This window comes from Gymnogyps californianus, chromosome 19, assembly GCF_018139145.2.
Source record: "Gymnogyps californianus isolate 813 chromosome 19, ASM1813914v2, whole genome shotgun sequence".
Lineage (NCBI taxonomy): Eukaryota > Metazoa > Chordata > Aves > Accipitriformes > Cathartidae > Gymnogyps > Gymnogyps californianus.
The window spans coordinates 4,233,684-4,247,055 of NC_059489.1; the positions used below are offsets into that span (position 1 = coordinate 4,233,684).

Genomic DNA, 13,372 nt, shown 5'->3' on the forward strand with positions numbered 1-13,372 from the left:
AGATTTGCAACTTACAGAATTCAGGTCCAAAGACAACAGTGAAGCCATTGGGCAGGGAAAGAATCGGGAGATGCTGAGGACACCATTGTTTCAGTGTTTGACAAGCAGAAGATAGGCACACAAGCACTGTGGATGGAGTGTGGCATTCAGGAAGCTCATACTCTCCTCCGTACCCATAGTCAGAACCAGCTGAAGCCCACTGGGAAGCCTTGGCCCTGCAAGTGCTTGTTGCGTTGCTGTACACATTGAGTGGGCTGGGGGGCTTGTTTGTTTTTTCCGTGCTAAGCCTCTTCCCATTGCGTTTATTATTGTACAGATAACAAACAAACAAAATAACAGTAAAGCTGTTCTCACACATACACACAAGCTCGCGTATGCCAAGATTCACGCATTCAGGCACAGCTGCTGCCTCATTTGTTTTAAAGCTTCTCAGCATAAAATTGCAAGCAGGCCTGTCCTGCAGTTCTCGGGTCTTCCCCAGGAGATCTGACAGCAATGAGAGTTTGTGAAAACCATGTGGAAACCCAAATCTCATGTAATGTTCTTTTCTCACGGAAGTACAAGCTTTAAACTGTCCTGAGCTGTGAAATTCTGATGGGGGCATTACAGAGAAATGAACTGAGCCTCACAGTAGCTCTGGGAGAGAAATATTCCTTTTTATTTTACAGCCTGCTCAAGCACTACTTTTAAAAGGCATTTAAATGTCTCCCTCACATATTACAAAAGATTAAAGTCATTTTTTTCAAAAGCAGCTCCTGACTATAGATACCTATTTCTAGAACCTGCAGGCCTGTTGTTTCTCAGAATGACTGCATATTTATACATAGGATACTGAAATATTAAAAATAAATAAGCATTACTTTACTCTCTTGTCTTTTTGTAGGATGGGTGGAAGATAAATTATCCAACAAAAGGATTTACTCTACAGCACTAAATGATTCAAAGATGCAGAGATTCTTCCTTTTTCCCTCATCCATCTGGCTGGGACTTTAGGAGAGGATTCCCAAGAGGCCATATACACCATGAAGCTGAGAGGCAGGTAACCTGGTCAGACACAGCTCGTGCCTTGTTTTCCCCAGTGGCTGGCTCCAGCCTTTGCTCAGCACGTATCACTCTGTGGAAGAAGCCTCTGCTGAGCACTTTTAACTTCAGGTGTAAAACTATTTCTCTTGAGATCAGGCCTTTTAGGCCATACGTTGCCTAAGTTAGGTGCAAATAGAGGGCAGAAAAAGCTTCAGAAATTCTAGTGAATTGTTTATAGTTTAACACAGCTAAAACCAATCGTCAGTCACAGTTTCAGCCAGTCTCTGTTCCTGCGGGGAAAACCTGTTAAGAAAACAACCATTATCTTATCTTCAGACTTTGGAAACATTAACATCAGCTTTGTATAATGATTCAAAGGTCTGCCTATATACAATGACAGCTATGAAAAGAAACCTATCCTAGATGACTGAATACACTTGTACATATATTTAAAATATAATGTAATCTTTTTATTTAAAAAAAGACTGCAGAATAAATAAAGGTGATGCAGTGATGCTCACACAATGCAGTCTTTTGTTGGGTTCCTTCAGCTCAGGGAGACTTAAGACTGCTGAGTTTACTGCTCAGACATCCAACAGCTTGAAGGATCTGGCCCTCCATTTGCTAAGTTCAGGCCTTTCCTCACTGAAGCAGATTTTGCCGGGTGCTGACCACTCTTGGTAACTCTGGTTTTACAGTTACATGCAGGAATCCTGGTTTTAAAAACAGCTACTAAGAGCCTTGGAGAACTCAAAGATGCCTGGTGATAATTCACTTCCACAAGCACTGAATTGTCCCTGAAACGTAACGAGAAAAGCAGGATGAGTGCTACCTGCACCTGCTTTTGAACTAGACTGCAAAACCTACTACCTACCATATATATAGTGCCTAGTGTAACAGGACCCAAAACCCTGGCTGAGCTATAGCTAAGATGATAGTAAACTATTTGAAAATTAACATTGTATATTTCACTCTTTGCATTAGCTAGTTTGGAGCAATTTGAATTCTGCTTACATACCCCACTAAATGTTGGCTAGTAAATAAATTAACTTTTGCCTCATCACCTCATAGAGTATCATAAATTTGAACACTGGTACGAAATAAAGGGAGTGGGAAAGATCTCGTGGGATTCTTCATGTTTTAATTCAAACTGAAATTGTTAAAAGTAAATAGAAGAGAATTGACACAGCCAAATTAATCCATGGGGTAGCTAAAGAAACCTGGGTAGCTAAGGCTGACATCAATCCGACCCAGTGTAGATGTTGTAATCTCATTATTAGCTGTCTTCAGAAGCAAGAGCAACTAAGTGAAGGGTAAAAGCAGTGGTAAAGCTGTAATTTATTGCATGAGACCATTATTGAGAAAACAACCTTTTGACAGAGAGAATTAACTTTTTTTCTCAGTCTGCTTCAAATTGGGCAGTATGAAGAGTAAATAAAATGACCTCTGACATGGTATGTTTCCTAGGATAACTACCTAGCTGTTTGGGTAACAGATAATTTTTGGCCATTTGTATAATGTCTCGATGCCAAACTGCTTTATTTTGTCTGCTTGCATACGCATTTCCTGCAGGCAGCAGCTCCTTCTACGGAACGATTTAGTCAGAAATGACAGCAGTAAACATTTGCCTGCAAAACCAATACACAGAGTTTATAAGACAAACCCCGATCAAACGCAGTGTTTCCCGGAGCCGGCTGCTTACAAACGTGGTCAACGCAGAAACAAGGAAGTAGAAGGTTTAACACCGGTGGCAGAGAACGGCCCGCGCTGCCGACAGCCTCACAAACCCACCCTCGTTTCCACAGGGGCACTTGTTATTCATGGACGTTTTCCAAGTGACCGGGAGAGGATATAATTTCACAGTCCCCGTTCTGCCCTTTTACTCATTCCCCGAGCAGCTCCTCGTTTTGGGGAGACGTTTCCTTGCGTCACCTCTTACCGGCTGCCTCAAACTTTGGCAGCGGGCTGCCCGCCTGAGGGAAAGGGGCGACTCCTCCCTCCCGGGGCGACCCCCTGGCCCCGTCCCCGGCCGCCCCCTCTCTCCCGCCCGCAGCGCTCCAGCCCCGACGCCGCCGCCGCCGCCGCCCCGTCCCCTCACGCCCGCCGCGCCTCCCCCCCCGCCCCAGCCAGGCCGCGGCCCGCCTCACGCCGCCCGCGGCGGGCCCGCGCCCCGCCCCGCCCCTCCGACCGGCGCTGCGGCGGCTCCGGCAGGCCCGGCCCACCGCGGGGCCCGGATTGGCGGCGCCGGGCAGCCCCGCCGCCTCTCCTCCCCCTGCTGCCGCCCGGCGCGGCGCTGGTGGCGCGGGCCGGGGGACGCCGGGGCCGCGCCGGGCAGTGCCATGAGCCGCGGATAAGGTAAGCGAGCCAGGGCGGGCCCCGCCGCGCCGCCTCGGCCCGCTCCGGGCAGCGCCCGCGCTCCTCGCCGCACCCGCCGGGGCGGGAAGCGCCGCCGCAGCGCCGGCGTGAGGCGCGGGGAGCGCGGCGGGCTCCGCCGGTCTCCGCGGGGCTGGGGGGCAGGAAGGAAGGGGCGTCCGGCAGCGAAGGGAGGCGGCGGCGGGCCGGGCCTAGGGCGGGGGGGAGGCGGCTCCCTGGGCGCCCCGAGGGGCGCTGGGGGCGGGCAGGGGCTGATGGCGGCCGTGAGGGGCCGGCGGGCGCTGCTGTCGGTCCGGCCGCGGTGCCGGCCCGCGGGGAGCCCGGGGAGTCGGGCGGGTCCTGGGGCTGCGGGGCGGCTGCCTCTGGGTGAGCCGTGCCTGGGCCGGGGCGGCCAGGTCGGACGGGGCTGGATGCGGGATTTATTTTTACTGTTGGGCAAGGTTCGGCGGGATGGAGTTACTTCCCCCTTCCGTCAGTGTAACTGAGATGGAGGTTTGGCTGAGGTAGGGTATGCAGTTTGGCAGGAGCACTGCTGAAGTAGAAGTGATACCTTAAAAACAAGCAGCAGAGGAAACAGCGGTAACGTTTATTCTTGCTGGAACTGGGGGGAGGATTTCCAGTTGGCTTTTAGTATCTGGTTTTCTGTCTTCTAAAATTGTTTCCTTCTCTCTTGTCCTAGGTGTCGGCTCTTTAGTTTCTGCTTGTCTTATAATTCTCAGTATCACTTATATTTTATCTCTCTGTTGCAGTTCAGAGTCTAAATCCGTTTACTGTGTCTCTTCAGCATGTGCTAAAGTTCCTTCTAAATGTCTGTGCTCAACTTCTTGATGATTTGTGTCTGTCAGCAAATGTCTTAAGGAACTCCTATCCATAATTTAGGGGAGTTAAATATACAGCCGAGTTTAACTTAAACTTTTGTATGTAACTTTCATGTTGTAACTGTAAGATAAATTAGTGTAAGACTTCAGTGCTGTAAGATTATCTTCTGTTAAGATGCTTTGTCATACTCCTCTGTCTTCACACAACTCTTTCAAGATGATCTTGCCTGCATAACTTGGGAAAAACAAGGCAGGCTCGCGGTCTCAGGGGCATATTTTTTACAAGAAGATGGAGCTTTTTTTTTTTTTTAAATTTTAAAATATCTTCATATTCCTAAACCCTGAATAAAATTCAGGCAGTGTGAGTGAGTACCCTGTTTCAATTTTCTCTGAATTGAAGATGTGCTAAATTAGAGGTAAAAGCACTTTAACCTAAGCAAAAGAAAGTAAACTAATGTTTTTGATGTCAGAATTGACTTTTAAAGACTCTGACATCATGTTCTTTTATGATATATGAGACGTTACTGTTCTGATTGACTTCAAAGCTGATCCAACAAGCTGTTCTGTTGTGGGTGGCGTATTATTAATACTCCAAGTAGGTGCTGAGGTTTGAGGTAGCGTTTCTAAGGCAGGGCAGAGTAAGGTGCTTTCTCTCTTGAGCAAAAGACCAAGAAGGTAATTCCGTGATCAAAGACGTCTTATACTGGATTCTCCTGGGGTATGGTATCCCCTGTGAATTGTATTGGTAAGCTGAGTACTTCTCTTGTGAACTTTGCTTTTGGTCCGTGCAAAGAACTTCTTTAAATGACCTATGTTGCTTTTATTTCAGAAAAGAAAATCAGTTAATGAAATCCAAAGTGAAAACTGGAAGAAGGACACAGCCCAATAAAGTACATATATTAATTGAATACTTCTTTCTTCAGGAAAACAACACTTGGTAGTTTCAAATATTAATAGCAAATGCTTAGTTGTTTGTAACTAAAGAACTTCTAAGACGACTGTATTGCAAAGCAAATAATGTGGAGTGGGAAACCTAGGCAGAATGTATAATGCCAGTAATTTCCTTGTTGTGGTAGATGTGTAAACAAATTAATGGCAGATAGGGAAACTCATCTAGTAAACAAAAGGTTAATGTAACTGAAATAAACTTAAAATCATGTAGCTAGAGGACTGAAGATGCTTTGTTGTATTCAAACAGCTTCTTAGTTGATAGATTTGGGGATTGTGCTGCTCTAACCTCACCTTTCTGTGCGAACTCAACCAAATCCATTAGATGAAATCAGACTTCTCTTTTAGCATGTCTGAAAGGCCACCAACCTTACATTGTGTGAGTGTGCGGGTGACCAGTCACAAGCATGGCAGTGAACATACATAAAGATATGTTTCATGTGCTGTTGTTTCCCTGTCCTGTTCTCTGTGCGATATCAAGGACCAAGCTTTAGCCTGTTATGGCCCATGAGATGAGTAAATTGTGGTGCTGAGTGCGCAGAGTGTAGCTGCTGCCTGCCCAGGAGCTGAAGAAAGATAAAGCTTGCTGTTAGGATAAACTGTCGGTTTCAAAAGAATGAAGAAGAGGGTAAGTAAATTCTGGTCTTAAACACAGTCTTGGAGCTTGGAAAAGTCCCTCAAAACTCTGGATTTTTATTCTTTTCCTTTGGCAAGCTAGAAATTGTGGTATCAGATGTCCACAGTAAGTAGTAATGTTAATTCAGTGTGCTCTAAAACACTTATGCTTGAATAAAGGCATCATATTCTAGAAGCCCTTACTGCTCTAAATGAAACACTCAGATGACAATATATGTCGGAAAATAAGAGTGTAATGTAGGCTTAGAGATTAGAGAAATAAAGATAAGAGTTAATACTGTGAGCCTTCATGAGTGTGTACTTAGTATTAGAAGAGATGTAATGTATTCAAGTAGAAATCAACTCTGGAAATGCATAAGGATCCCACATGTGCCCAATAAAGGGAATGAACAATGACTTTTCTTACTCTAGGTAATGTAAAGTGGACACTAGAAAGGATGTGTTGTGATTTCAAGGGGGACGATGGTAGAACAGTGAAATACTGAGAGAACAATACCATGTGTCAGGACTGCTGAAGAATGCAGCACTTAAGGAGCAAATGAGGGAGTTAAGTAAGGCAGTGTTGGCTTTGTGCCCACTAGATAGCGAGAGACCTGTTCAAAGAAAAGCCTCCGTACAAAGTTGTCTAAACTTTGGTACACTGTCTGGCATTGATGGCCCAAGATCTCTGACAGTCAGAACCAAACTTGCAATGCTGCACGCAACTGACCTTATTCCTGGTGTCCTCTCCTTGATATAAAGCTAGAAGTTGACCCTGTTTTGAGCAAGAGGTTGGACCAGAGTAGCTGCAGAGGTCTCTTTCAACATAAATTATGTTGTGATTCTACAACAGTAGTATAGAGGAGAAATGACAAGCAGAAATGTAAGTCCCTAGCTACTTGTAGGGCAACATCTTTGTCAGATTTTAAAATTCCAGGTAATAAGCAAATAAGTTGTTTATTGTATTTTAAACTTTCACTTATGTTTCTGGAGAAAACATCAACTTATTTGCACTGGCATGTGGCATCTAGGAACCCTGTTTATTAAACACTTCTCATTTTCCAGGGTGCTGCACAATGATTGGAAAAGATGCTGTCTTCTCTAAAGAGCTTATATTTCAAGAGACAACAGATGACTAAATGAAGGAAACAGTGAGACAATATGAACAGGCAATGATTTCAGCGCATTAATAATACAATTATTAAGCTTTTTGAAGGCATCATGACAAAGGAGAGACTTAAAAGAGAATTTGATGGAGAGCAGTTTAGTAGCTTTATTGATTTTTATTAGACTTGATTCCTACAGTCTAATTCTCCACTACTTTTTGTGTGCGGAAAAAATTTTTATTCCAAGTGCCTTTTTGATTATTAGTGTTTTTCAGCTATTTTAACCTCTTCCTGAGTTTTACAACGCTAAGTTAACGTGAAGTCTTGCTCCCACTGAGTAGTCTCTTCTTTCTTGCCCTGTGACAACATCTGCAGCTCTTATGGCTATAGCTCATAGCTTTGTGTAGCTCACCAAAGTTTTGTTAAGAAAACAGACTTTGCAGTTTTATATGAAAATTACCACATTCACGATGTGATGTAGTGCAAAAGAAGTCTTCATATGAAAAATGTGGTACCTATGTGAACTAATTCTGTTGAAGTATGTTGTTCGTAAGATAGCATTAGCCTTCATTATGTATGTGTGAGGCCTTGACATAGGTGTATGTGTCTGTAGGTATCTGCTCAAGCATCCCGTCTGTGGATTTACAGAAACCATGTTAATCAGCTCTTCACGAGGAGTATGTATTCTGTGAAGAAAGGTCTTGTATGGGCTTTTAGTTCTGATATTTAGCGGTGTATTTTGAAGACAGAAAATGCTGCGTGTTCTGTGTACCAGATATGTGCTTTCTGGTACACTATACTGTTAAAACAGGATATTTAATTACCTTAGTTCCATCTTCATCTCCCTTTCATTTTATGATAGAGATTTGTCAGTTAGTATGCCATATACAAGTCCTTCAATGCTGGTGTCTAGAAGAATGAATTGCTCAGTGTGGTGGGAGAAAGGACTGCAGCAGGCAGAGTGGTGCATCTTCATAGTTCTCAAACCATCCTGATATGAATGCATGGACATCTTGTGCTGTTTCTTGCTAGTGGAAGGCTGGATCCATGTTCTGAGAAATAAGCAAATAACTGTATATGCTGTGGAATTCAGCATTAGTGTTGAGGGAAGGAAGGGATATGAAGGAGAGGAGGAAAAATGAGATTGCTCAACTAGGTTAGGCAGGAATATTTTTTCATTATTATTTTTTAAAGAGGTCCTCTGGAGAACTCTTCTGAGACTCGACTGGTGGGAAACAATGCACAAACTCCAGGTCTGCGAGGCTTCTTCATGCTTGGGATCTTTTCAGTGATGTCTTTTGCTGTCTCAGATGTGCTATTTCCTGTCTGGCTGTTGTATTTTTGAGAAATTGGTGAAATTTGTGACACAGAGACAGTTGTCTAAGTATTTTCTATTGTTGCTTCACCATTTCTAGGTGTTTTCTGTTGTTGCCTCATGCCTCTGTTGCGCAGGTCTGTAGGGGAGGCAGCATCTTCATTAGGCTTACTGGAAAAGAATGTGGAATACAGAAGTGAGCTTGTATTTGCAAAACCTTTTTCTTATTGCAGACTGGAATGGAAACTGCAAACTTGAAGATATGTGCAGTCTGGGAACAGTTTTTCTAAATTCAGCTGAGTAACACAATCATAGATCGCTTGAGGAAAAGCAGTATTTAACATTTAGGGAGCAGAGGCAAAACTGCAAAGTACAGTGTTGTCTGTCCCTCAGAAATCTCTCTCTAGTGTAAGAGCAAGATGTAAGGCCTTCAGAGGCACTATGGTAAATAGTGAAAGCTTTAGGATTATCAATTAGTATTCCCCATTCTGTGTTTATTCCTTCAGTGCACTGATGCATATCTTTATGGTATGTGTCAAGCTGTTGTTGATTGCTCATTTAAAAAAAAAGTGTACCATTCATTTCATTTTTGTAGAGGATTGTGGTAAATGGTTCAGATCCACAAAGTAAAGGGCTTGGGGGATTTTTTTTGTACTACAAATGGTTGAATTCGGCTTCTTTTCTGGATGTGTGGGACAGAATCCCAATTATTGTGTCATAAAAATATATGACCCACTGTTCTTGTCAGAATTGTGAATTATCTGTTCTTGGACAGGTTAACTTTTTTTTAAGCTTCTGTTAACATGGCAAACCCAGAAGTTTGAAGGCAGAAAGTTAATAATTATTAGTCAAGATCCCATTTCCAGCCTGAGGCAACAAAACGTGAAGATTGCACGTTAGCTAGGAACATTTCACTTCACCCAACAGCCTTAGCCACTGTGTGCCTTTTCACCCGGGAGCATTGTGACGACTGAGATTTAACCACCTGGAGAGTTAGCACTTAAGTATCATCTTCTTTGGAAGAACTGGAAGTGAATGGAGTTGCTTGGATTTGGGCCAAGCTTTGTATAGTGTAGGTCCAAAAGTACCTACTTACTTGGCAAATGAAATTTTAAGTCTTTTAAGGTGATATTTAGGTTCTTTCACCTAAGTCCTTTATTGGAGTAATTTTGCACTGGAGGCTGCCATATGCTAACTTAGTTTCATGAGTTGTGAGTATAAGCTTACTGTGTAAGCACAGAGCAAAATCCCCTCTCTTTGGCAAGCATAGTAACAATATGCCCAATGTAGTGTAAGACTTCCAATCAGACCAGTTCTGTAATGCAGTATTTGCCTGTATTGTTCCTGTGCTATCTGCCTTCTCTGTAGTTTCTTGCTGTGGATGGAGCAAGGCTGTTACAGTAATGAATTCTTTGGGATCCCCAGGGCTGCGGAGGTATCCCTTTTAAGACCTGATTAACAGATGCATCACCATGCCTTTAATGGAGTCTTTGATGACCGGTATCTCTGGAAAACAAAAAGCAAGTGCCTTAAGTTGAAATTGCTCAATTAAGGCATCTGAGAGGAGTTACTTAAAAACTTCCTGTGTTAGCCAAGGCCAGTCCTGGCCCTGTTGGAAATCCTGGGAGAGAGGAAGCAGAGGAGCAAGTTTTGACAACAGAGTAGGTTAGAGTGGCTGAAATATCTGCAGTTTGCAGTAATCCCTGTAAGTTCTGCAGGTGTTTTTTCTTCCTGCTTCACCCCCTATGAGGAGGGGAGTTCTAAGGTGTCAGGTTATTTACCAGTTGTCTTTATTCTCTGGGTACTCAGAACTGTTGTCTCTGATGAAGCAGATTGTTAGTGTCTTTGGAGAGACATGAGAATATAATGGTAAAAAAGGGTTTATTCTCTGATCTTGCCTGTCTTGCCTTCCTGCTCCTCAAAATTCCTAGCTCTCTGTTCATTGTCTTTCTCTCCTATTTATTTTAACTCTCTCCTTTCCGAACAGCAAGGTGTGTTATTCTGCTCTGCAAAGTCCAAATCAATACATAGCACAGTGGTTAAGTTAGTGTTTTAAAAGACAAGATGACTGATGGACAAAGGATAACAGAAGATCAATAGAACATAGTAAACAGTGGTGTTTTTCCATAAAGGCCAGGAGTGTAGCACAAATGAACAGTTGTATGAACTGGGCTTTAATATTCATTACCTAGTGTCTCTGTGGTTTATAAACTGTTATGCTCTCTGACCCCACTGGTGTTGGATGACAGAAACATTGCAGAAGAATGTCCCTTAGTGCTGGTGAACGTATTGCATGTGCTGGACCACTTGTCCTGTCAATGCAGGATTGTTATCCTGAAGCTGTGAGAAGATGGGATGGTCAAGCTTAAAAGAGGATCTCTTAAAAGAGTATGGAAATGCGTATTCAGGAATTGGGGTGCTCTTCTAAAGGATCTGTTTCAGTCTGAAAAATTGCTATATTGGGTTTTAGTAGCTTTTGCAGAGGACTGAGAGCTGTAAGACTCTAGATCTTACTCTGGATTTCATGTGTTTTGTTTAAATTGTACTTCAATTGTAAAATAGGACTGCAAAAATATAAGCAGAAACCAAGCTACTATCTCCTTTGACACTGGGAATTTCAAAGCAGATGACAGAGGACTGAAACATAGATGCAACCTGTCATGAGCTGCACTGAAGTTCTGATCTGAAATTAAATAGAGAGCTGCAAAAATAATTTTGTTTCACTGGAAGTCAGGATTAAGACTGAGGAAATAAAAATGTCTGTTTTATGAGCCCAGACAGGCTCAAAGAATAAGGCTTCTTTGAGAGGAAGGGAGGTAGTCATGCTCACACACTTGTGATTGTGGTAGCTTGGTTAGGAAATATTGCTTAACATGTGATACTAAAAGCAGACAGTGAAAGTTGTCATCTGAGTTTGGCGCTATCTGTCTCTTGGCTTCCAGTTGCAGTATGTTGTATTACCTTCTCTTCTGGAACTTCTGAGTATCGAGAACCTGCCTGCGCGGGGCTCTGCCAGGTTTCCGAGAGCATCCTCTAGCTGAGGCTGGGAACAATAATCTCGCAACCGAGTCGCAGAATTCCCGTAGCATTCCCATAGCCCCTGCTCCCTGCCCGCCGGTCACCGCCCACCTCTTGTTTGTCTCCCTGCACCAAAGTGGCCAATGCAAGGTGAAGATTTCTGCTCTGGATGCCTTCCAAGCTGGGTATTTCCATTCTGCTTGCTTAATACGTATCTGTCAGTTGTGTTGCCCGGAGGGGCTTCACTTTCTTTCCTAATACTCTTGTGTAATGTTTGGGGTTGAACGCATAAATAAATGTATTTTGGTGGCAAATGGAAGTGATCCGTACATTTCTTCTCGTTTGTAGCTGCTGTGAAGTTTGATAAGGCTTATCTTTGTAAGACCTTCTCAGTAGCAGTTCTTTTTGTCTAATCGCTTTCATACTTCTTCCTTTTCAACTTGACTTGAAGTATTAAACAAATGAATTGGGAGAAGGGGGAAGAACTAAGGGGGAGATAATCCTAAATGTCTGTCAACTCAAAAATGTGCTAGTTAATAAAGGCTTTGCCAGGTCTTTAATAAACCTTCTGAGCAAATGTGTGACAACTTTACAAAAGTATTTTTATGAAGAAAAAAAAATTGCTACTACTCTATTTATATGTTATTTTAGTGAATAGCAAGAGATGTGGATGGAGAAAGGACCAGCTGTGCATACAAACTATCTCCTGTTTTGTAATTCCAGTTATCATTCCCTTTATGACAACAGGCTGAGTTTTCCAAGATGCCTTAACACTGTCTAGAGGTTACAGGCAAGCTGAAGATCTGTGCCTAATAGTTGTAGAAAACTCTGTGTGTCTGAAAAAGATTCATTTAGAGGTGTGTTGTATTTAAGAGCATAAATATTTGGTTGTATGGATCTCCATTTCTTTTGTCATGCAGCTTTGAGATGTGGATTGGTAATTGTTTTTGAGTATTGAACAGATTTTATGAACCCTTGCTTTTCTGATGAGTTGGGACAACTTTTCAGTTTCATTTTTATTGGCCAGATTTTAAAAATTCTAGCTAGATATTTATTACTTTCTATCAAGCTAAAACTTCACAGTTAAAATGATAAAAATGATTAAATCACTGTACTGCACCATGAGTGTTGGTTTAGTACTTTACTTTCTCAGGATATATTTTTTAAAATCTGCTTCTTGCATCCAGATGCCCTAATCGATGTATTTACCAATGAAAACTGCTGTGGGTTGACTGTCCTGCAAATTTCTTTCTACTCACAAAATGGGTATGGTGTGAACAGTGGCTTTTCAGGCCTCTTCCTCCAATACCCCAAGGCAAATAAATGCCGATTTGTGTGATCCGTTCAGATCTCACACTATTAAAGAAGGCATTGTCTGTTACGATCACACTTCTGACTCCTTCATGGAGTTCAGGAGAACTTTTGAGGAGGCATGGAGGCCGTTCCATGGTTTAACGGAGAGGAGCTTGTCTTGCAGTGTGGTGATGAATGCGAGGTGAGAAGATTTCCATCCCATGCCTAGATTTCCACTTGTACTGTTTTTTAAAGTTTCCCCAAAAGAGCAATCAATCTTGTCTCTAAAGCCTTCGTTATATATAGCATGGCAGAGACATCTCCTTAGGGATGGGTGCAGCTTCCTCACACTTCAGTCGTCACTGTTTTGTCACCTTATCCTGGAAGACAACTGTAGCTGCCACCCATGCTTGGCTTCTCTGGCTTGACCTCTCTCAGCAATTAAAAGCCTCGCTTAAACAGCCACACCCCTGATGTATGGTGATGTATGAGGAAGTGAGTATGTATGTACTCAGGAACTTATTAACAGTGTGTGTAATTCAGAGCTTATGTAGCTGCTTGACTATTTGATAAACAAATGCACGGTGGATTTATTAAGCATGTATATAAAAACATTGCCGTATGCCTGAAATTAGAGTTGCCTATGTAATACTGTAATTGAACAAGGCAGGATATGGCTCAAAGACACTTACTTCCCTTTGCCCTTTTGAATCCATCTGGTGGCTTTTGCTGTTCTTTTATCTCCCAGCAAATAAAGACCTTGAAATTGGTGACCTAAAATTCATTTCCTTGAAGCTGCTTTAATGACACTTTCTGTGCATGTGCATGCACAAAATGTAACCCACATACGATGGAGTGCATTC

General features: G+C 42.8%; 1 protein-coding gene across 2 annotated transcripts in view; it reads left to right on the forward strand.

Moving 5' to 3' along the window:
- Window positions 1-3,337: 3,337 nt before the first annotated feature.
- The window catches only part of TEX2 (testis expressed 2), a 56,446-nt gene continuing 46,411 nt past the window's right edge, over window positions 3,338-13,372 (forward strand). For both annotated transcript variants that reach the window (XM_050908308.1, XM_050908309.1), the window contains exon 1: window positions 3,338-3,378. The gene's annotated coding sequence lies outside the window, so the exon portion shown is untranslated. The remainder of the gene's footprint in view (window positions 3,379-13,372) is intronic.